We start from the raw sequence: 22,363 nt of genomic DNA on the forward strand, positions 1-22,363 counted from the left end.
CTTTCAATGACAAATGATACGTTTTGGTGTGTGCTTTTCTAATAAAAAGTAGAAAACATAAGGAATTTTTCAGCTTAAACATTTTGCCTGCTGTCACAGTCACTTTCTGTTATCAGGCATGATGGTAAGGGTACAAGACAAAAGCCAAAAGAAAAGAAAAGAAACGAGAGAAGGGAATACTTTAAGAATGATAGTGTTTAAGGTTTATTCGGTGTATTTGATTGCTTTCTTCATTTCATTTTCAGTAAGCAGAACAGAAATCCTATTATGAATTGGCAATTTTTATTTCATTTTAAAATATCATCTCTTTGTTCTTGCTGGAAGCGTTGACAACGGAGCCTTTGTTTGGTTTAATTAACCCATGTTACAGCACCGAAACACACTCACCATTAAATCAAGTGAAGTAATTTTTATAACTCTTTTCCATATCCAGAAAATAAAAAGAAATAAAAGAAATAAATCCTCTGAGAAGCTGGAGGAGAAATTAGATATTTTTAATGGAATATTTTGAAGTGCTGTTTTCATTTTTATTTTCCATGGCAGGAATGCCAAAAAAACATAAAGTCATGAAATCCCACTGAAAAGCAGACGCTATGAAGTCATTTTAAGTCCTCATATGTTTGTAATAGTATTACATGGTGTTACATGTTTTGTACTTGGGAGCTACAAGGCTTAAAGAGCTTTAAGGCACTGATAATGCCCTTTTAGCATATGAAAACTGGAAAGATAATGGAATCCATATTCATGTGGTGGTGTCCAAGTCTACTAGGCTTTGGGTTTAGCTCAGTCTCCAGAGCAGTGTTGCCTTATGCAAACGAAACACGTATCTCTTTCAAAGCATCTCAAATAGCACCCAAGGAACAAGCGAAAGGAATATGGGAGAGGCAGTGACATCTTAGAAACGTTTTCCTGTGACACATTGAAAAAGTAGGGCTCGCTGGCCAAGGACTGCACTGTTACAGATGGCATCATAGTTAACAGTGTATCTGGAAATTAGATTTAGCACCTCCAGAGAAACGGCACCATTTTAAAATATACTATACAGCTACAGAGGCGTCTGAGCAGTGGGCTTAACTCCTGCTTGTGACAGTAAGAACTTCAGTCTTAAATTAGAACAGGTCCAGCACACCAATGGAGTGCAGGGAGGTACACAAGGAAAGAATCTGATCCCTTGTGGGCAGATTTTATGTTCTTGTGCTCTCTCTGCTACAAAAAGAGGCTTCATTTTGTTCTGCATTGATTGATTTTGGAATCCTACCTCTTTATTATTAATAAAGTCCTTTTTTTATGATGGAATATACACAGATCCAGCTAAGCTGGCTCTGGGAACTGAAAATGCTGTACTCCCCCTTGGTTGCATGATGTATGGATGTACCATGCTGCCCAGGTTGTTGCACTGGTTTATAGCTATTTCATAAACACAAATGGCCACACACTTAGGGCAGCCGACAAAGAAACTGCACAAAGCCAGTGATTTTTGTGAAATTGAGTGGATTGTGGACGTAACTAAGTGTGGGGAAAAAGCACAAGCAGCGGGAGTGGGGATAGGAGGATTTGTGAGAGCTGTCATTTATAGAGTCATAGAATGGTTTGGGTTGGAAGAGACCTTAAACATCATCTAATTCCAACCCCCTTCCACTAGAGCAGGTTGCTCCAAGCCCCATCCAACCTGGCCTTGAACGCTGCCAGGGATGGGGCAGCCACAGCTTCTCTGGGCAACCTGTGCCAGTGCCTCAGCACCCTCACAGGGAAGACTTTTTTTCACATGTCTAATCTAAGTCTTCCCTTATTTGAAGTACAGAACAAGAACAAATTCAAAGAAAGCAGCATACGTCCTAGGATCCTAGGAACGACGTTGTCCCTTCGCTGTAGTTGTGCCAAAGGGTGTGGATGAGCAGTTAACCTTGTTCTGTTATGAGAAGGGCAGCATTTACTCCCTCTGCATACTATCAGGGGGTCAGGAGGCACAATTTGTGATTCAGCTCTGTTCTGTTTTCTCTTCTGCACGTCCCACAGTGTTGGCTCTGCCAGGGATGTGCACCATGGCTTCATAGGTGCCCTCGCTCCTGGCAGTTGGAGAAGGTCAGTGCTGTACAAGGAGGGACTGTTACACAGTGAGGGGGAAGACGTGTCTACAACTTATAAAGCAGAGGTTGTCTTGACAGGTCATGACCTGAAGTGAGATTAAATCTGCTTCTCACTACTGCAGACTAGAGCGGGGAAAATCCCACCCAGTCTCGTTCTGTGAAGCATTACACTTTCCTCATACCTCTGTATTTTCCCCTTCTTTTTTCTGCCTGTTTCTCGTAATTTTTTGGCAGCAGGTTTTCTGTCCCCTCACCTTTTCCTAATGCAGTTGACAGGTGAGTGTTCTCTCAAGCAGATCTTGCCATCTGGAACAGTTTTCCTCTGCTTGGTTGGCTTTCATCGCGTTTTGCCTCCAGATGAGCGTGTGAGGTCACCACCAGTATACCCGGCCCGTAGCATTAGCCCAACAGCCCAAGCTGACCCTGTCTCTAGTCACTGTGAATGATCTGCCAAGGAGGAAGCTAACATTTAATCTCACCTCCTATATCTCCTTTAGTGCACCTGTATTTTTATCATGCAGTAGTGGTATCTCAGCAGTGGTGCAGCTCCTTGGGACTTCCTGTTATTTAACGAAAGGGTTCAGCATCTGCTTTTTGGGGTCTTGCATGAGCTCTGGAGGTCCTTTCCTGGAGCATTCCTGTGTGCTGTGAATGTATTCATAGATGCATTTAAACCAGTCCAGCAGAGTCGGTGCTCTGAATGATGCACTTTGAGTTGCAGCGGTAGGCAGTCTGTGAGCAACTGAAATGTTGGGATGCATAAGCCTTTGCAGATGTGGAGCCTTGTTTGTTTGTTTGTTCCCCAGTCACTGGTGTGAAGGGCATAGCTCTGCCAATAAGCATAGCTACTGCGGAGGCCAAAAAATGCCTTTATTCCATTTACAGCATCCTGTCAAAAACCACTCAATACCTACATTACTTGACAGCCCTTGAAAGACAGCATGTTTACACGTTCAGGATTTCCTCTGTGGAGGAAATAAGCAGTCACTTACAGGCTATACCATTCTTACCTGGATAGAAAATCAGTTAAACTGTGTTCTGGATTCTGAGAAGAAAAAGTCAATAATCTTTTCACCATTGCCCCCTGGTTACAGCTAACACTGGTCAATAACTGGGGGGTCAGGGTGGCAAATTCACTGTCTCAGTGCCTGGAGGAAACTGAGATTCCCAATTTGTGGCCAAATGCTATCATGGCTGCAAGATGTTTCGTCAGTTAGAACACATTTGCTGGATGTGTTTGTATGATCTGTCAGCCTGAAATGTAGCACAAAAGTGTCAAACGAGCGCAAATGGAGATACCTCAGGTGCTTCAAAATAAGATGTCACTGTGCTGAAAAATCAGCACCTAACTCCAGCAGCTCAATTCGAGGAAATTAAATTGCCTGATTCTTCCAGCTATCCAGGCAACAGGGAAGATTAACAGAAAAGCTCGCAGATTGAACAGGGAGGTAGTTGGCAGCGTTGTATCTTAGCATCTCCCCCTCTCTGGGGTGCTGAGCTTGGTGCCTCCATCAGCCCAGGACCCAGCTGGTCTGGAGAAGATGGAAAGCTGAGCAGGACTCGCTGTTTCAAGGGCATAGTAGCTAAACTGCCTTTTGTTTTGGTCTTTTCCGAGTGTGAAAGGGCTCTGCAGGTTGCACGTTCTTGTCAGTGGTGTCCCAACATGCATGGAAGGGATGGAAGGGGCTGCTTTGAGGGGATCTCTAGGACATGAGGATTGGGGTTTGAGATCTTCCAGCATGGAGACAGACTTGAATTCAGATTTATTTCCAGCATGCTCTGATCAGCAGGGCATGAGGCCAGTGGTAAGCACTGGTACAGTTCCTTTCCCTCACTTGGGTTTGGATGCTCATGGCTCAGAGTTTTGCATGGCCCCTGCAATCATGTCTCTGTTCAGTCCTGGCCCTGCCTCTTGGCATCTCACCTTGTGCATTCACAGTGGTTTGGTGTGGTTCCTACCACCACATCCAGTCCTTCCTTTGGATATTGGTTGCTCCTCTCTGGTGATCACAATCGTCTACAAAGCTGGATCTCTGAAAGAGACCAGAGTTGTGCCCTCATCTTCTGGGGCCTTCTCCTTGAGACAGCAGACATTTTACAGTTCCTCTTACATTAGTGTAGCTGATGGCACCCACAGTGGTCTTGGAGTGGTAATACTGACATCCTTTGTGGTTTGTTTTATCTCTCTGTCTTCCAAAGTGATAACTGTCCAGTGTGTAGTAAGTACAGCTATTGTGGGCACTTTATGCAGTTGTCTTTTTCCTTAATGCTGTCCCATCATAAGTCTGCTTGCACATATAAACGTGAGTCTTGAACTGCACGGTCCACACCAGATGGCTTAGTAACTACACAGGGGTACTGCAGCCCCCCATAACATCCAGGACCAGCTGGAACACAGCTGCTTTTCAGGTAAGCATCCCAAAGTTTAGATGCTTTGTTAGCTTGATCTTGAATTTCCTGGCCCTGCAACAAGTTTGCTTAAAGAAAGAAAGAAAGAAGTCCTTAAACAGTGTTTCTAATATTGCCTGCTTCCAGCATTACGTAGGACATGGAAGGGAGTAGATTTTCTGGATGCAGTTCTTCTCACAGATCCAGCTGGCTCTTGAAGTGTGTGAGCATGAAAAGCAGATAATAAGAAATACGTATGTATCTGGTGCCTATCTAAAGGAACCCGAGCTAGCTTAGAAACTGATATATACAGAGATCACAGAATCTGCTTGTGAAACTGTTCCCTCTGGCATTAAATGCAGCCAATGTTTAACAGTACTGAATTAAAAGTGTGATAGTTTAAGACACAGGAACTCTTTCCAGATGAATCTTCCAGGGGAGCCTAGTGAAGAGATATTCATGTCGAGGTTTGGCCAAAGAATGGAGTTAATGCCATTTGTTCTTATCACATCTGCTTCGGTATATTTAATGGCCACAGGTAGTCAAGGCGTAGGTTTTATATCTGATCCTGGAGACAGCAGGGCAGTGCACCGCGTTACATTGTCGGTGCTGCTTCCTTCATTTAATGAGGCCTCCCATCCAAGGATGGATATAGCCTGTTCTTGCTCAGCTTGTGAATCTGACTGGATCACAGCACACAGCCAGAATAGTTGGAGAAGAGTCTGCATGTGGGAGTGAAGGAAATCAGCTGCATGTATTCACATCCCAAAGCGAGAGTTAGCATAGTGCTGCTTTTTGGCAAGGGTTTGCTCACAGCTTCTGGTGTGGAAACCAGCTTGCTCTTTGCTAGCCTGCACCTGTAGTCAGCCATGGCTGTATCCAGCTCATTTGAGAGGAGAAGGCAAGGGAGGGCTCTTCATTTGAATCACACTGGCGCTTTTGCTGCTCATGGCTGACAAAGCCATTTAGAGCAAAGATAGCTCAGATTTTGCTCCGGTGTTCAAAGTTTGCTCTCTGAATGCTGTGATTTTCTCTAGCCAGTCTTAGAGATGAGAAAACACAGATGAGCCTTAACCAGGCCTGAAGAGGCTGGAGCACATCAGCTGCTTGCCATATTGATGAAACACCTGGGGCATTCATTTTGGAACCTAAATGCAGGCTGTTCACCTGTATTGCCAAGTACAACAGAAGCTTCCTTCTGGCTGGTGGGGTTGTATTAATTTAAAGCGAGCACCATCTGCAGGGCTTGGAGAACAGCAGTCGGAAGAGAGAGGGAGAGGTCACTGGGAAAAGGCTTGTTCTGATCTGGGGGCCTCGCTGACCCCATCTATTAGCTATCATTTCTAATTAGCGGATGTATCTTGGGGAAAGCTGCTCCAATTCGCTTTCTTGCAGATGCTTTTCTTGCTAAGAGGTGTTGTTTTTGCTGAGCCTCCTAAGCTTGTTTTGCAGGCTTTCACTTGCATTTGGAGCAGTAATGGTCTCAGTGACCCAGTAATTAAAGAAGTCCTGTACCTCCTGACTGTGAAGAGCTGCCCCTTTGTCCTTCCTCTTTCTTCTCTTTGCAGCACCCCTACCAGATGGTCGGAAAGTTTTCACCCTTTCAAAAGCTTTGTGTTTTTTCCATCTCATCAAGCATGTCTCAGCCATGCTTAATTAGCTTAAGGCTTTTCAGCCCTCCCCAGTTCACCCCCCAGGAGATCAGTTAAGGACCTGAACAATTTCAATAAAGAGCTTGGAAAGCAAATCCTTAGAGGCTAGGCATAGCAGCAGGAGTATGCAATGTTCTTTAGCCTTGGGGACCAGTCGTTTGTTCTTTCTTCTGTCCCTTCTCTCCGTCTGTCTGTCTGTCCTCCAGTCCATCTTCCGCCCATCTTTCCTTCCCCATTCTTACCTTTTGGGATAGTCAGGGATGCCCCTTTTTTTCCTGGCGGTGTTCGGCAGTGTCTGATGGCTGGTGGTATTCAGAGCCCCTTGAACAGCGCCTGACTGCTGTTGCATTTAACCTGGTTTAATCTGTTTAGGTCCCCTTGAATGACAAATGGCAAACATAATTAGCTAACCTAGTGCTATGAGACTGTTGGGTTGGGGTATTTTGGTTTAGGTTGGGGGGGAAGCGAGGGTTGTTTGCTCAATTCCCAGACTTGTTTGAATCTGGCTTGTGAGCTTTATTTACAGATCAGAGCAGTTGAGATGAAAGCTTGGTTAATTAACAGAGAAAAAGAATTTGCATCTTGCTTTGTGTTTGACATTGAACAGCGTTTGTTTCTGCATTGTCACATACACACTTTTATTATTAATCCCTGAGCTTTAGCAGTACAACTGCAAACGAGATTAAAAAACCCCCAAAACACGACTCTTTACCTTCTTTCCTATAAAGCATGGGAGAGAGCTGTTTAAGCATGTGAAGCACAGATTTTGTGTGGGATGTCAGATACCTCAGAGGTACCTGTGGACTTTTGCCACTGAATTCAGTGGTTTGTGTTTGGCATTCACAGGCAAATGAGAGCACCCAGACATCAGGTGTTTGCATCAGAGAGTTAAATACCTGCTAATTTAGGCACCTGGGAGATAAACACTTAGATGCAGTTAAAATGGCTGGCTGTAAATACATGGAAGTGTCCAGGGATGATGGAAAAACCTGGGAGGGGGTTTCCTCACAAACACAGAGGACGTGCCCTCAGTTACTGCTGTTTTCTCCCTAACACTCCCATTCATGGTGTGTGTAAAGTCAATGCTGCTGAGTGTGCACTGCCCAGAGGAGAGCAATGCTTTATACAAGGCTAGATTGAAATGCTCTTCTTACGCTATTCCCATTCTTGGTATTTTTCAGGCCATTGAGGGGAATAAAATACAAAGAGCGTGTCTAAATGAATGCACAATGTAGTTGTGTGTCACTGGGAAGGCCCGTAACATTACTACCTCTATGTCAGTAACTCAGGCTGTCGTTAAACAAAGAGGAGAGCAGCTCCCTGGTGTATTGACATTGCTATTTACAGACCATGTGGTAAACTTTGAAGTGCTAACTGGCTTTTTTTTTTTAAGAGAGATGCTGTATTTTCCTTTTCTATTTGTTTTCCACAAAAAAAGAATGTATTTTTATGATGGCTGGTGCTTAGTGGAGCTCCTCTGTGTAAAGATAACAAATGAGTTATGCGACCTGACATTCTCCCTGGGAATGTGCTCAGAAGGAAGCAAGCCGGTGGCATTTCAAAGTCTGCTTTTAAAGTAGCTGGTTATATACTTTGTTTATCAAAATTGCTGGGAAATGCCATTCTTCTGGTATTTTGCACTCTCTCTTAATTGACTGGGAGGTGGAAGAGTCCTTGGGCAAAGACCCCAGGACCCAAAGGACATGTATGCAGAAAGAAACGCACCAGTTGAAGCTGCTCTGTGCTTTACTGTATCCCAGTGCTGTCTGATAGCTTGAAGTAGTCAGGCCTGCTGCAGGCTTTGGAAATGAAGAAGCGAGCTCTAACCCTTCGAGAGCAGCTGCAGCAGGTACAAATTGCTGGGCACACTTCACAATTACTGTCTCACTTGTCCTTTTGCTGCCTTGCTGCTGGGAGATGCTGAGCAGGCATTGCCCCAAACAGCCAGGACTCCCCAGTGGCTCACTGAGCAGCCCTGCAGCTGGTGATGTGTGTCCCCACATGGGGAATGCATCTGAGTTGGGAGGAGATATCCATAGCAGGAGGCTGGTCCAGCCTAGGATACCAGAGAGGCTGCCACCCAGCAGCCCCCACAGCCTTCGTGACAAGGTTTGTGCAAGATCTGCGTTTCTGCAGAACACTTTGTCTTTGATCCAGCACTATCTATTACCAGGGATTTTGTTCTGGCAAGAAGGCAACTCTTTTTCCACATTCCACCGGTTTCTAGTTTCTGGAGACTTCACAGTTTTGTTGCTACGAGCCATCACACGCTTAAACTGATTGGCCCGCTAGCAGCCCTTGAAAGGCTGTTTGAAATAAAACCAGCTAAGGATTGAAAGCCACCTTTCCCGAGGCCTGATATTCAAATCACTTTGCGCTGCCCTCAGGAGGGATGGCATTTGGATATAAGCTCCGCTCTAGCAGCGGAGAGCCGGCTGCGCATGACCACAATGGCAGCACTCCAAGGACTGAACTTTCATGATGAATGTCACAAAATGCTGCTACATGGGCTCGCTCTGGGAAAGTAATTCTGTGTACAGTATGTGATCTGTGTCACCTGGAGTCCTTATCGTTTCTTTCAGTTATTTGCAGAGCTCTTTCGTGTTTGAGCTCCAGAAGGAGCTGCATTAATTCAGCATTGGTAAACCTGAAGACAGGCAGAAATAAAATGGAGCTGAACTTTCAAGCTTGCTATAGCAAACGTGCCATGAGAGTGAAGGGTTGGTAAACGGAACTCCAAGAGCTCTAATTTGGGTCTATTTTCATTATGCTTTCTATTGTGCTGTAATAGGTACACTATTAAGTTGTTTCTCGGGTTATGAATTACTCTGTATAAAGGAAATGAAATTTAAGTGAAGAATTTTGCTGACAGGGAACATGCAGAAGCACAACCAGGATCTTTGTAACCATTACCGTTGTTACTATCATCGTTAATCATTACTGCCATATAGCCACACAGTTCCTAAACTTGAAGAGATAACATGGTGCAAGGTGCTGTACGTGGTTGTCTCCACCCAAGGAGGGCACGGCCTATATTTCATGGCTTTGAGTGCTTATCAGCCCACTTGGAGCATGCCTTTCATGGATTTCCAACACAGCTGTACTGCTCTTGTATACATATATCCATCAGGCTTACTCCAGCTCCAACTGGTTAAAGAATAGCTTGCTTAGCTCTGCCAGAAATAATTCTTGTGTGAATGACCAATACACACACTCATAGGAGCTTCCTGCCAGCTAGTCAGAAATCTCTTCTTCCTTCCTCCATGAATTTTTTTTTTACAAATTGAAAAATACTCATTTCCTTAATTTTTAATTTTTTTTTTAAAACAGAAATCTGATAGCTTCAGTTCATAATTTTGGCAAGAGCCAGCACCGTTTCTCTGGAAATCTTGGGCTTCTCAGGCTACGTTTGCATGACTCCCTGCAAACATGGCATTCCCCATAAAACTCCCTGGGTTTTTTTAAGGCAAAAAGGAAAAGTAACTTGATTCAGGATAAGGTTTTGTTGGAAATATTTTGATCAACTCCACATGTGCCTTTGCAGTCAGCTCCCTGTGCAGCCGGACCACCCGCTGCCTGCAGGACACAGGAGCTGCAGTGGCTTTGGCACAGTGTCAGGGCTGCTGCCGACTGCCCAGACAGTTTCCAGCCCGACTCAGACACTTTCACAAGCTTTGATGTCAGGAGGCAAAGCAGCCAAAACTTGTGTGAGGTGCTGCACATCGTGGCATGGCATGGAGAGTGACCCTTTCCTCCTCCTTCCCCATGTTTGAGGTACGTTTGAGGCTTAAGGTTTTGTTCTATTCAGCTGTTGCATTTTTGTGTGAATATATTCCTTAAATAAGCCAAAATGTTTGGCGATCACACTTAAGTGCAGGTTAGCCTCTGCCATGCAAATTCCTTGTTGACTTGTAGTGCTCAGTATGAAGTCAAAGTTAGCTTTGCACAATACTCCCAAATTACAGCAGGTTTTACCAGGCTGAGGATCAGTGGTGCTCTATGCTTAGGACCCTCATAAGATTTTCAATCAGTGCTCGCCATTGTCACAGATATGCAGTGTGAACTGAAAAATAACATTAGGACACAAGGCTTATTTCTCCCCTTTAAACCTATTCAGGGAATTGAAAGGATATAGATACGTTTAAAGAAAGTCAGTAAACCTTGTTTTTAAGATTGTGAAATTTGCTACTGATGGGGTTGAACAAAACCATGGTTTAAGGCCAGTGACTTAATTCTAGGTGACACCACTCCTAATCCTTTACAGCCGAATCCTTCAGTTTTATCTGTGACTCTGGGAAAACGTCTGTCAAGGCTGAAGTCACTTGCACCAGGGGATTAGGACTTTTTGCATTCTTTTGAAAGCTTCAGTAGTTCTCATGAAAGTAATGGGCACCGAGGCATTTCTGGAGTCTGTGGGTAGTGGCAATCCTTACACCAGCATGCAAATCCTTGCATTGGATTCTCATTGGACCATGAGAAATAGTGCACATCTGCAGCTTCTAATTCTGCTCCTTGTGTTAGGTGCTGGCAAAAGCTCTTTGTTGTCCTCCAGCTGTGGGTACTTGAGAGAAGAAGTGGGGAGATGTTGCTGTTGGTTGACCCATGGGTGGAAGCACTTTATCAATATCAATTTCTTTTCTTTTTCCTTTCCTTACCCTTTCCCTTTTCCTTTTCCCTTTTCCCTTCCCTTTCCTTCTTCTTTTCTCTTTTCTCTTTTCTTTTTTCTTTTCTTTTCTTTTTTCTTTTCTTTTCTTTTCTTTTCTTTTCTTTTCTTTTCTTTTCTCTTCTCTTTTCTCTTTTCACTTCTTTTCTTCCTTTTCTTTTCTTCCTTTCCCTTTCCCTTTCCCTTTCCCTTTCCCTTTCCCTTTCCCTTTCCCCTTCCCTCTTCCCTTCCTTTCCATTTCCCTTCCCCTTCCCCTTCCCTTTCCCCTTCCCTTCCCTTTTTTTTAAGCCCAGAATAGTTGAAAGCTCTATAATGAAAAGGCTTTGGGCATCTGCAAGTCCATGAGCTAAGACGCTCTTCATTATGAATAAATCACAAAACATGGTCCAAATCCAGCAATCTGAAGGAGTTTAGCTTGAGGAAGTGCTTTTAATGTGTGCCTGTCATCTTCCTTTAGCAGGGCAAAAGTCTTCTGCTATCAGCTTCTAATACAATTATCCTCTTGTGGCTTGACTTTGGCTCTAAGATCCTGAGTGTAAGTTTTCTGGCACCCCATAGCAGGGGGATGGCGTTATGGGAAGAGCTAAGTACTGCAGTGTGCCAGCCTGGATTTCAGTGCTTTTGTATGGAATGTGGCATTTCTGAGTATCCCACAGCCCTGGCTGCTGTATTGTGGCTGACCTTCAGGACACCTCATTGAAGGAACCCATGTTAGCTGTCAGTTACTAAGAGGATTTGGGGAGATGTTACAGAATTGCTCAATGGCTTCAAGGAAAATCATTGTTATCTTGTTAGGCTCAAGTGTCTGCCAGTTTTCATGATAAGCACCGGGTTTATTAACAGTTCTGTAAATTCTATTGTGGGAAAAAGAAGGCAAAAGCCATACTGTTAGTTAGAATGTCACAGAGCTTTCTAAGCATGGGTTAGAGAGGTTGTGTCACCCTTAGCGCAGGGAGAATTGAATATTTAAGTCCATTTTTAAGATCCCAAATAGGTAGCCTGATTTTCAGAAACACTGATCACATTCCAAACACTTTACGAAGACAAGACCCTTCGAAGCCAGCTGGAGCTGCTGGGTGCTTGGAGCTTTTGAGAATCAGGATCTAAACTCAATTTTAAAGAGCTTTTAATGTTAGTCACCTGTTTTTGAAAATACTGACTTATGTCTGCTGGCATCTAGAACAATCTCTGCCTTAAAATTGAGCGTTTGATGGAGAGAGGGGATACGATCTCCAGTGCTAAAGGGAAAACTCGCTCCTGGTCTTTTTGAAAGCATGGTCTCTGATCAGAAACATATTGAGACAAAATTGAAAGTTTCCTCCTCCTCCCCCTCTTTTTGTCTTGAAGACTTTTGTTCAGACTCTGTGTTATGTGGTTTGTATTTTTGGCCTCTACTTCCTATTTGGTGCCTCGAAGTATAAGGAGACTTTGAGGAATCTTCCATAATTTGGAGGGGAGGCAAGATGGTTGAGAGAAAGACTATGCCTAAGCTTTTCAGATGAGTTGCTCCAATTTTTACCCAATGTAACAGTAACATTCTAGTTTTAAGCCAGCCTTAGTCTAACTTGCTATTTGAATTTACATTATTTTGATACAAATAAGTCTCTGATATATGTGAAACCTAGAGTAAATTTCTGACCCCTTGTTCTCCTGCTTAGAAAGTTGTCAGAGTGACCAGCTCAACAGCTGTTGACCAAGTCCATAACATCTCCCCAAATTCTCCTAATAATTGATGGCTGACATGGGTTCCTTACAATGAGGTGCCCTGAAGATCAGCCAGAATGCAGCATCCAGTGCTGTGGGATACTCAGAAATGCCACATGCCACATATAAAAGAGTGCAATGAGCTTGTGTAAGTGGAAGTGTTATTAAGAATAAAGCAGTACTTGCCTTCTTCACCTGGACTGAGCTGCACATGTGGTTAATCAGTGGACCTGGGTATCACCGTTGGTACATGTCAGAGCTGATGAACCTGACTGAGGATTTCTCCAGAGTGATTTACTATGGCTCTAATGCACATTGCTGGCTTTTTACTTGCGCATGACTAGTGAGTCCTTGTATAGGGTACCAAGCAAGAAAAGCTGTCTCTCTTAAGTGTCCTGCAGTCAGAAAGCAGTTCTTAGCAGCGTCTGCTACCTATTTTTTAGGTATCTTACAAAAAAAACAAAATGGCCTTCCTCTTGCAGTTATCTTACTGTGCTCAGGGTCTTTTCCTAGGCTTTTTCCCACACTACAAACTGGAGCCATCTCCATAGGGAAAGGCTAAGTCAAGGGACAGCACAAGGAGCAAGGCTCAGTAAAATCAAGGAAAAGAGGGGGAGAAAAGGAAACAAATACAACACCAAAAAAAGATAAAATAGCCCCCCTGAATGGTAGGTTACTGCAGAAAGAGATGTTCAGCTTAAAGGAGATAAGTCAGATCCCTGTTTTACAAAGCTGAGGTCAATCGGGAAGTACTCTGGAGCTTTTTAGAGGGGAGAAGATTATGATTGTTAGTATTCTTTGCATCCTGTTATCTAAATGTAAATTCCTGCCTCTGATGTAACATCCTGGTTAGACCCTAGAATTTATGAACCAAACAAAGGCTGAAATTTGACAAAGTTGAGAAGCAAAATCTGCAGCTCTGTCTTTGTGTAATTCTTACTGCGAGCTGATATAAATGGGAGACAAATCAAAGGCAACAATAGCACCGCACATTTTATCTCACACCCTGTGATGCATATTAGCATTGTTTCTCATTGTGAGCCAGAAAGAACATTTACAATTTTAGAAAACACTGCATAATGGCTCTCTGCAAGGAAAAGAAGCGAGCCCATGACTGCCAGTACTGACACTTGCTTTCTCCTGGCCTGCAGAATTGCTTCTCTGGAAGCTCTGCTGTGGGCAACATTTTTCTACCCCACACTGTGAATTCTGGATTTGGTCTTAAAATTTTGACCAAGGAACAGAGCAAATAAACCTCACTGGTTTGGTGATCTAAATCCAGTCTTCAGCCTTGCCAGGAAATACTGGCCAAGCCAATTGTCATGTGGTGATACGCTCCTATGGTGCAGATGATAACACCCAGGCTGGTGGGTTGCTATTTAATAAAAGCAACCCACAGAAGACATACTTTCCATTGTGTTTTCAGTGTTGTGGAAATTCTCTTGGCTCCGTGGGAAGAGTGTCAGGAGGACAGGTGGGTATTTCAGGTGTTAAATACCAGCTACACTGTCACTGTCTGCCTCTGCACCTCCCTCGCTCCCCAAAATGTCAGTGCCACTGAAATGGCTAGAAAAGCATGATTGCCACCATGGAACTGAAATGCCCACGGTAGTAGCTACGTTGTTCTTTTAGGCTTGTCTCGGAGTGGGAGTAGGTGGCATGCAATTCCCTCTGTGATTTAGAGATTTTAGTCTTGTCATGTCTTATTTGTATATGCTCTGTGTTCAAAGGAGGATGTGGTTATTGCCTGCTGGCATAGGGCAGCTGAAGGTTAGAGCACCCCTTGCTTTCATGTAGTTCTCTTATTTCCTGAAGAAACATCTTACTCCATGTCATCATGGTAAAATTGTGCTCTTACATTCATCCAGCTATCAGTGGAAATTAAAAATGGCATCCACACTTAGGAGGTAATTTAGCACTTGCAATATGTTTTCTTTCCCTCCCATTCCTTTGAGTCTGGCTGGTGTTGGCTCACGCACTGCTGTAGAGGAGGATGCCAGGCTTTCAGTGGAGAAATGAGGGCAGCAGTCAGCATTAATGACATCCTCTGACAGCAAAAGCTGCATGGATCTCCAGAAGCAAGATTTCAGCAATGGCTTCTCTCCACAGGGTGCATGGTGCTTCCCAAGCAGGATGGGGAGCATCGCCTTGGGTAACGCATCCAGCACCACCATCTATCACTCGGTTCTTCCCTTCCTTACAGAGAGAAAACAACTCCCAGCCATTGACTCATGAAAAATTGCTTACTGCCCTTAAACGTGAATATATACACACAAGTGTGCCTCTCTGTGTGTTATTTAAACATCTGTTCTATTTTGAGGAGTCACCATCCAGGTCTGAAACAACAGGCCAGAGAACTGGAGCAGGTGAGCAGGAGCTTAGTAGCAAAATTAGTCCTTTATAACAGGTTCTTGTTTATCACCATATAGTGAAAGCTGACTGTAACATTCTGGCTTTGAAGGAGGCAGAGCAGAGCTCAGTTAAAAAAGTAAAAGGGTATGTTAATTGTTTCTGGGAAAAGGTCATTATTGAACATAGGTCTCAGTAGGGGAAAAAGGTATGGTAAGTATCATCTCTGAGGTCTCCATTACTGAGTGCTGCCAATTACCTCTTCATTCTCAAGCAAGTGAGTTTCTTATTATGTTCAGCTTGGTTTTAGGAAGTTAGCAGGCTTCTAAAAGTAAAAACAGGGTGCTTGGTCAGGAGGTGATGGGCCTTCGGAAAGGCAAGTACTCTGTCCAAAGAGCAAGAGTGATCTGTATGCTCTACTTCTGGTTATCCAAGTTTTCATTGAGGTTTGGGGGGTTTTGTGAGTTTGGGGTTTTTTTAATTAGTTTTTATTTTTCATGCTGCCTGTTGTATCTTCACATCACAAAATGTCTGAAACTTACTGTGTGCCTGCAAGGTTACCTCCGTTAGCTTAACTTTGCTGAACTTCATGTGTCCCTCCTTGTTTTATTTTAAGCTGCAAACTTGAGGTTGGGGCCTCTGGATAAATAATGGGGAAGAGTCTTTCTGTTGCACTGTGTATTGTTAATGCCTTTCAGGTAGACCCATATGCCCTCCTTACTTACCCTTCTGCTGCTGTTCCCTGCTACTTTGAAGCTCATTCTTCATACACTTGGCAATAGTGTCCTTGAAAAGGAATTGAATAGAATATTTTCCAAGGCTACTCTTTGACTCAGCAGTAATCTCCTTCAGAAGCAGTGACCCCAGAAATAAATGGTTGCAGCCATAAGGGTGAGCAGCCCCTCCTGAGCATTATCAGAAACTCAGGCAAAGCCTCCTTTTGCCCTGTGCGGATGGCATGCTTTTTCACCCCATCATCCTCTCCACTGTATCTGGGGAGCAAGGACTTCATAAAGAGGAGGGTGCTTGTGTGAAAGGAACTTTTCCAACTTCCAGTTCTTGGGCAGCTTGCTATTTGTGTCCTCTCAGCTTCTTACCCTCTCCCTCCCCATCCTTTCCTTATAACTTCTGTTATACATCTTATTTCTGTTCAGTCCCACCTACTTCTCATAGTCCAGAATGAGGACTGGCTCAGTCCCACCTACTTCTCATAGTCCAGAATGAGGACTGGCCCATTTTCTCCTGTTTGGCGTGGCACTTTTGGAGGGATACAGAAAGTTTCTTCCCCTTTTCTGAAACAAATAGTGTGGCATTCTGACAAATCTTTGCTTTCACAGGCTATTGCCTTGCTGTACTTGACTCCAGATCATTTGAAATGCTCAGAAAATACAGTGAATGCAAGATTGAAATGGAGCAGGGGCACAGGATGTGCTGATGGAAAACCCAGTGGCAGCACGAGCTGTTAAGTTGTTCATGTTGAGGGGAAAGCAAGGCCTATTAAACCATTAAATTCCTGGATCAGTTCTTCAAAATTAAGGACCAAGTCCTCACCCCAGATTAGTGGGGAAAAGAGGAATTAAAGTTGCTCTATGAGGACAGCTGCAGAGAGGCTGCAGTACAGGAACATCTTAAGTGTGCAGAGAAAATAAAGAGAGAAGAGTGGAGGTGCAGGTACCATTCTGACAGTGGGTGGTCAATCACCAGGCTTGCTGCCATGGCCATGGCATTAGAAAACCATTTCTGAATGCCCAACATCATTCCCCCTGATGAAAGCTGAGCCTTAGACCTAGAGATTTCCTGTGGCTTACACCAAAGGGTCCTCAGTGCTGTAATTCCTCACACCTATAGAGATTTTCAGGATCGGGGTGCTACTGATCAGGAGCTGAACCAAATCACAAGTTTCATAAATGGTTGAAGGTGGCAGGAAAAAAGAATGGGAATGAAAGGTAAATGATCATGCCATTTCTATTCATTCAGAAACCCATCTAATCTCGTAACAGCACCGACCATGCTGTCTGCCTTATTCTTAGGAAGGGAAATGGAGCACAAGGTCTTTGGAAGCCGCACAGGACAGGTGATCTACAAGACTGAATACAACCAGGCAACATTTTAGCTACGTTAACAGCCAGCGACTGAGGAATGCAATGGAAGCTTCTGGGTGCTCCATTTCAGATATGAGGTTTCACAGAAAGAGCATCAGGAAAACAGCAACGTGGCCTCTTACACAGGCTTTTTTGAGAGTTAAAGAAAAATGAGAAAGGGCTTTCCTTAAAACGGTATACCCTTGTATTCATCAAGAGCCTGCTGAGTGCTGGTTTATCCTGTTGTTACAGAGAGACAAAAGCCACAAAGAGCTCCTGATGGGCATTAGCAATTTTAGAGAAGCCCAATTTGTATGGATCTTATGGACCATATTGCTGAGAGACAATCCTCACTGCCCTGCAGTTCCCACCTTTAGGGAAAAGGAGGCATAATGAGATTTACTAACAGTATGTTTAATAAAGGGCTGGAAGCGGATAGGGATAAGCGGATCTCAGACACTTTTAAATCGCATTAAAAAAATTGCAGTTCAGCTTGAGCTGGGAAAAACAGTGGCTGGAAGCAGTGCGATGCCTTTAGGTACAGTTGCATGCACAAACACAGAGAGTCGAGATGATGCACGCTACACTGGAGGGACGGGGAGCTTCATTGCACTGGGTTACTCTGGGAGACAAAGCCAAAACGCCAAAAGAGAGGGTAAACATTCCATTTAACGGTGAAGGGGCTGCGACGTGAATCCTGACAGTGCATGTGTGGCATTAAGGAATGATGCTCAGTGCCTTCAAAACCTCAGCAAAGCCAGTGGCCCAGCCAGCAAACCCTCCTCCAAAATCTGCATCCTTGAGTGTTCTTTTCATCTCTATGGTGCCTAATTGGTGTGTGGGGGTGTTGATCGATGTACAATATTCCTGATTTAATGGATGGAGATGGTTGTTGTTAAGGAAGCCTCGCTGAATAGTGAGAGGCACCTTTGTGGCAGTGTCATTCCTGTGCTGTGCATTGCAGAAGGGATAGCAAAGGGGAAAAACTGCTCACCGACTTGAGCATAACAGAGTGCAGACAGGCAGCGATTGCTGTTTGTATTAGAGCCCCGAGAGCAGCAGGTTGGGTGGTTTTGCATATAGAGCCATACAAGAACACAGCAACTTTTATGTGGTAGAATCTGGTCTGCTTAAAAGGGTCAGTCATCTCAGGTGGGGGTGTCAAACAGGAGTCAAACTGAGCCCTTGTATCACAGACAGCTTCAGTTTCCCAGTGAAGCATCATTTGTAATGCTACTAAAATACAGTGGCAAACAAAGTACATGAAGGCTTGACAGTCACATTAGCAAAGAGCTACAGTGAAAGGAGTAAGGGTAAAAAAAAAAGCTCTGGCTATTTGCAGAGCAAGAAAAATGGAACTGGTTTTGGCAGATAAGACAATGCAGCTGTGTGTCAGGACAGCTTTGTCTGTTTTGTTGCTGCAGATGAAAAATGGTGCCTTCGAGTTTTAACCAGAGAAATTTAGATTTTAACGAGCCTCCATCTCTCAGAGTCTCCCAATTAGGGGAGCGTATTTACAGCTAAACTCAAAATAATAAATTCCATTCAGTGGGTATGAATCAGGGAAATCTGGATCGTTCAGAATAGCTGCAATGTGGTTTTCATACTGCATAATGACAGAGGTGATTTTTTTCCAAGTCTATAACATGAGTAGAAGCAACTGCTCTACAAATAATTTACAACTGATAAATTTCCCCTGGTTGCAAATTGTCCATGGGCAGGATAGTATTTTATTGGAATTCCTGTGGCAACACCCAGAATTGCTGGGCAGACATGCTACAGGAATAATGATCTTGCTGGTTTGCCTATGAAAATAGTAGTTGTCTGGACTGTTGTATTATTGATGAACCTTTTCTTCCTCAAATGTTCAGAAAGATCTCAGGGCCAGGACTTGCCACTTAGTTGAAAGCCTTCTAAAATTAGGGAATTTTTAAGGTTTAAGTTGTCTTGGTGTTTGCACTGACAGAACTCAAGAATGCATGAAATCTGTTGTTCTGTTCATCTTAAAGCTAGTCTGTGACCTTACAACAAGCTGGGAACTGATAGCAGCAATCCACATTCCTGATTCAGAGGTCACTTGACAATCCCTTACCCACACCTCGTGTAAGGACTTTGCCAAGGCTGGTCTCAGAGGCTGGTCTCTGTCAAGGGAGCCTGATCTCCCAGGCTCCCTCAATAGTCAGCAAAGAGAAAATACACTCCCTCCCCTTCCCTACCTCTCAGCTCCTGCTGAGTGGGGCAGCTCAGAGCAGGAGCCCACTTCAGGCATGATTCATCAATTCTAGGGAGACTACATTGGGACTTTGCTTTGAATTACTAGGGAGAGGAGCCTGCCTCCCTCTCCTGATTACAGAGGTGCTTTCCAGTACGCAGCAAAGCCTTGCTGATGATCAGGTGAAAAATGAGTTTTATAGATTGCTGTGTGTTACAGCTTCTAAGCCTGCATAGTTGCCTGCTTTTATCACTTGAAATAGATGTAAGCCTTGTGAAGAGGGAGAAGGAGGAGGAGGGTTACACTTCTTACTTATTGAGATTTTTCAGGGGTATAGAGCATAGATGTCTGACCTCTGTATTCGGGCACTTTTTAAATTGATTCTAATATACCAACAACCACCACATCTTCATGTTAATCTTGTGATTCATACATGAATCCGGAACCACATTTCTCCAGAGAAAGAGCAGCGTATTAGCTGTAACCACGTGGAACTATTGACAGATTGTGACTATAAAGGAGGAAAAAAGATGAAATAAAGATGAAGTAACAGTACAAAGATTTCTATCTTCCTGCTATATACCTGCCTTATGCATTTCAAAGGGCTGGGAGCCATCCCTGCCTGCACTGGAAGCCTGTTTTCACTTAGTGCAGGGCTGGTTGTGTAACCAGCCTGCAAAGGGTTCGGGTAACAAGCTCTGTCAGGAGCGCAATTGGAAATGGTAATTGAAATTGAAAGTGGTATCTCCCAGACTCCCTCCTCTTCCCTAACTCTCAGCTCCTGCTTGGAGACCTGAAATACTTTGCTTGTTTGTGCTCTAACCTGAAGCAATCAAAACAAGGGAGTGAGAGGAGGCCTCTAGAATAAATTGGTTGTCAACGTGGTTCTGGTATTGATCGAGTTCTGCTGTTTATGTGAAATGGGCTCATTTGTGTGTGGCACTCGAGTTTACTGCACTGTGGGGAAGCAGCTGTTTGGATAATACCCTTTCCACATGCGTGGCAATATAGTGAGTGCTCCTGTCCCCCTCCCACAATAACAGCAAGGGAAGAAATGAAGATTTATATTAACCAAGTTTGAAAGTCTTCCCCAAAATTGGATGATATAATGTGCAGGCCTCCTCCCAAGGTTTGCAGTGGTGCTTGGCTTTGTTAAGGTTTAAAATATCTTCTGCCTTGTTTGTCCCTGAACGTTGTTTCTCACTATCACTTTCTTGCTGACAGCATCCAACAATCAACACACACTATAAAAAAAAACCCTGATACGGCCATAATTCCTTCCTAGACCGATGAGGAATCATCTATTCACACTTGGAAGAAGGTGGAAAAGCAGAACAGGCATTAGTGCTCTCTGACAGTGTTTATGGCCCTAAACCTCTTGGGAGGTAATTTTGCACATTCGCTGCTGCCGTTACTCTTTCCAGCTTCTATCTAGGGCTGCTCACCTTGGCAGGGAACCTTTAGCTTTTGGTACTGAGGGCCCTCAACACCTTCTGCTTTCATCTCTGCAAGGGCAGCCCTAATTAGCCCATGTGCATACGTGTACCCATGCACACGTATGCACAGAATGTCTTCTCTTTAATGAGTCTGTGTCTCCACCTAGCACCGTGCCAGTAATCCTTCACACCTGTCAGCTGCACGAGAGAGCTCTGAAATTGGAAGCGAGAAACCTTTGGCAGCGTGGTGAAGTCAAGCGTGCTGGATAGTTAATGGGAGATCTTGGGATAGGGCCTGGGAACTTCACGCAGGAATCTTCAGGAGCTGACAACTAGATATTGTTAGCTGTTAGAGAGACTGGGAGCCAAGACATAATCTGCTTTATTTGGTTAATAGACAGTGGTTTAGAGGAGGTGAAGTCCTATTCAGAGGCATCAGCTGCCAGTTGGAGTGCCTTCGGATTTAGCAGGGATCCCAAATCACTGCATCAGTCATCCAAGTGTCTTGGTGGGCTGCGTCCACTCCAGACTGCACTTGTGGTGGGACTCTTGATTTTCCAAACTTTTACTTTCCACTGAGCTGCTTCCCCCAGCAAATCAGCAGAACTTCATTGTATCTTCCTTGATTAGACCATGCTTTCATACTCACCCAATTCCGTATTGCTAGGAGAAGTCAGGCAGAGATTTTGAACACACCTTCTTGTACTTGACAAGTTCCTGTCATGTGCACACACTTCTGCGATGGGATGACCTAGGTTTATCCTTTGCTTGAACCAAAAAGAGCTATGGACAAGTGCTGGGAATGCTTGGGCCCGTTGGTGCATATGAAACCTCAAGAGAAAACCAATGCTCGTTCTCCTGAATTCCCAGGAGAAGCATCAGGGATTTGACGCACCCACAAAGGAGCTATCTCAGGCATTCACTGACAGACAGGGTTCACAGTCACAGATGTTTACAGGCATTTTGATTGTTTGTTTGGGGAGATGATTTTAAACCTGCGAGGGAGAGGTGGAGCTGGTGATAAGGTAATGCACTGAGGGATTTCTGCAGGAGAAGTAAGATCTGTCAGAATGATGGGTGACATCTCCATCACTGTAAAGTCATCCATCGCACTTGCCCCTACACTTGCCAAGGTGGCTAACTGAGCTTTCTTGGATGGTTTCTTTGTGTGTTGTGTCCTTATTGGAGCATTTGAATTCTTGGTAGGTGCGCTGAAAGTTGCCTGTGAGAATAACATTGCCAACAAAGCAAGCACAGAGGAAACTAGAATCTCCATGACAGTGTATTTGCTCACAGATGCAATTAGAAGGGAGACTGTTTGAAAACCTCGATGGTAGATATATGTTTATGGACAAAATAAGTGCGCTTAAGAAACAACTCCAGACTTCCACAGGAAGGGGAAGGTGTTTGTGGGACAGTGACCATTTCATCTCTATTGCTGAAGAGCTAAATTATTTCAGCTTAAGAGTAAACCATTTTTGCAGTGTCTCAGTCCTTACTACACTTTGCTGCCTCATAATAATCACCCAAATGTCTAGATTGCTTAGCAACCGGTAGCCTGACACCCTATAGTTCAAGTGCGGGATAGGTGCAACAGGCTTTATAGCTGCCACAAAAGTAGGGTAGTAGTGTGATGGAAATTAACTAAAAATTGCCTTCTCAGCACTCTAAATGGTGGAATATTAGGAGAAATGTGCACAAAACAGCAAAACCACAGGGTTTTTTTTCCATTTCAGATATTGTTAGGAGATTGAATCTAAGCTTCCGGGCAAGCCTGTGGCAGAAGAGATA

General features: G+C 44.0%; 1 protein-coding gene across 6 annotated transcripts in view; it reads left to right on the forward strand.

Moving 5' to 3' along the window:
• Positions 1-22,363, forward strand: part of MACROD2 (mono-ADP ribosylhydrolase 2) — an 895,555-nt gene that overhangs the window by 861,392 nt on the left and 11,800 nt on the right. The gene's annotated exons all lie outside the window — the stretch shown is intronic.

The sequence above is a fragment of the Pezoporus occidentalis genome, unplaced genomic scaffold (assembly GCF_034315485.1).
Source record: "Pezoporus occidentalis ecotype Australia unplaced genomic scaffold, CSIRO_AGI_Poc_V1 ctg10, whole genome shotgun sequence".
Taxonomy (NCBI): Eukaryota; Metazoa; Chordata; class Aves; order Psittaciformes; family Psittacidae; genus Pezoporus; species Pezoporus occidentalis.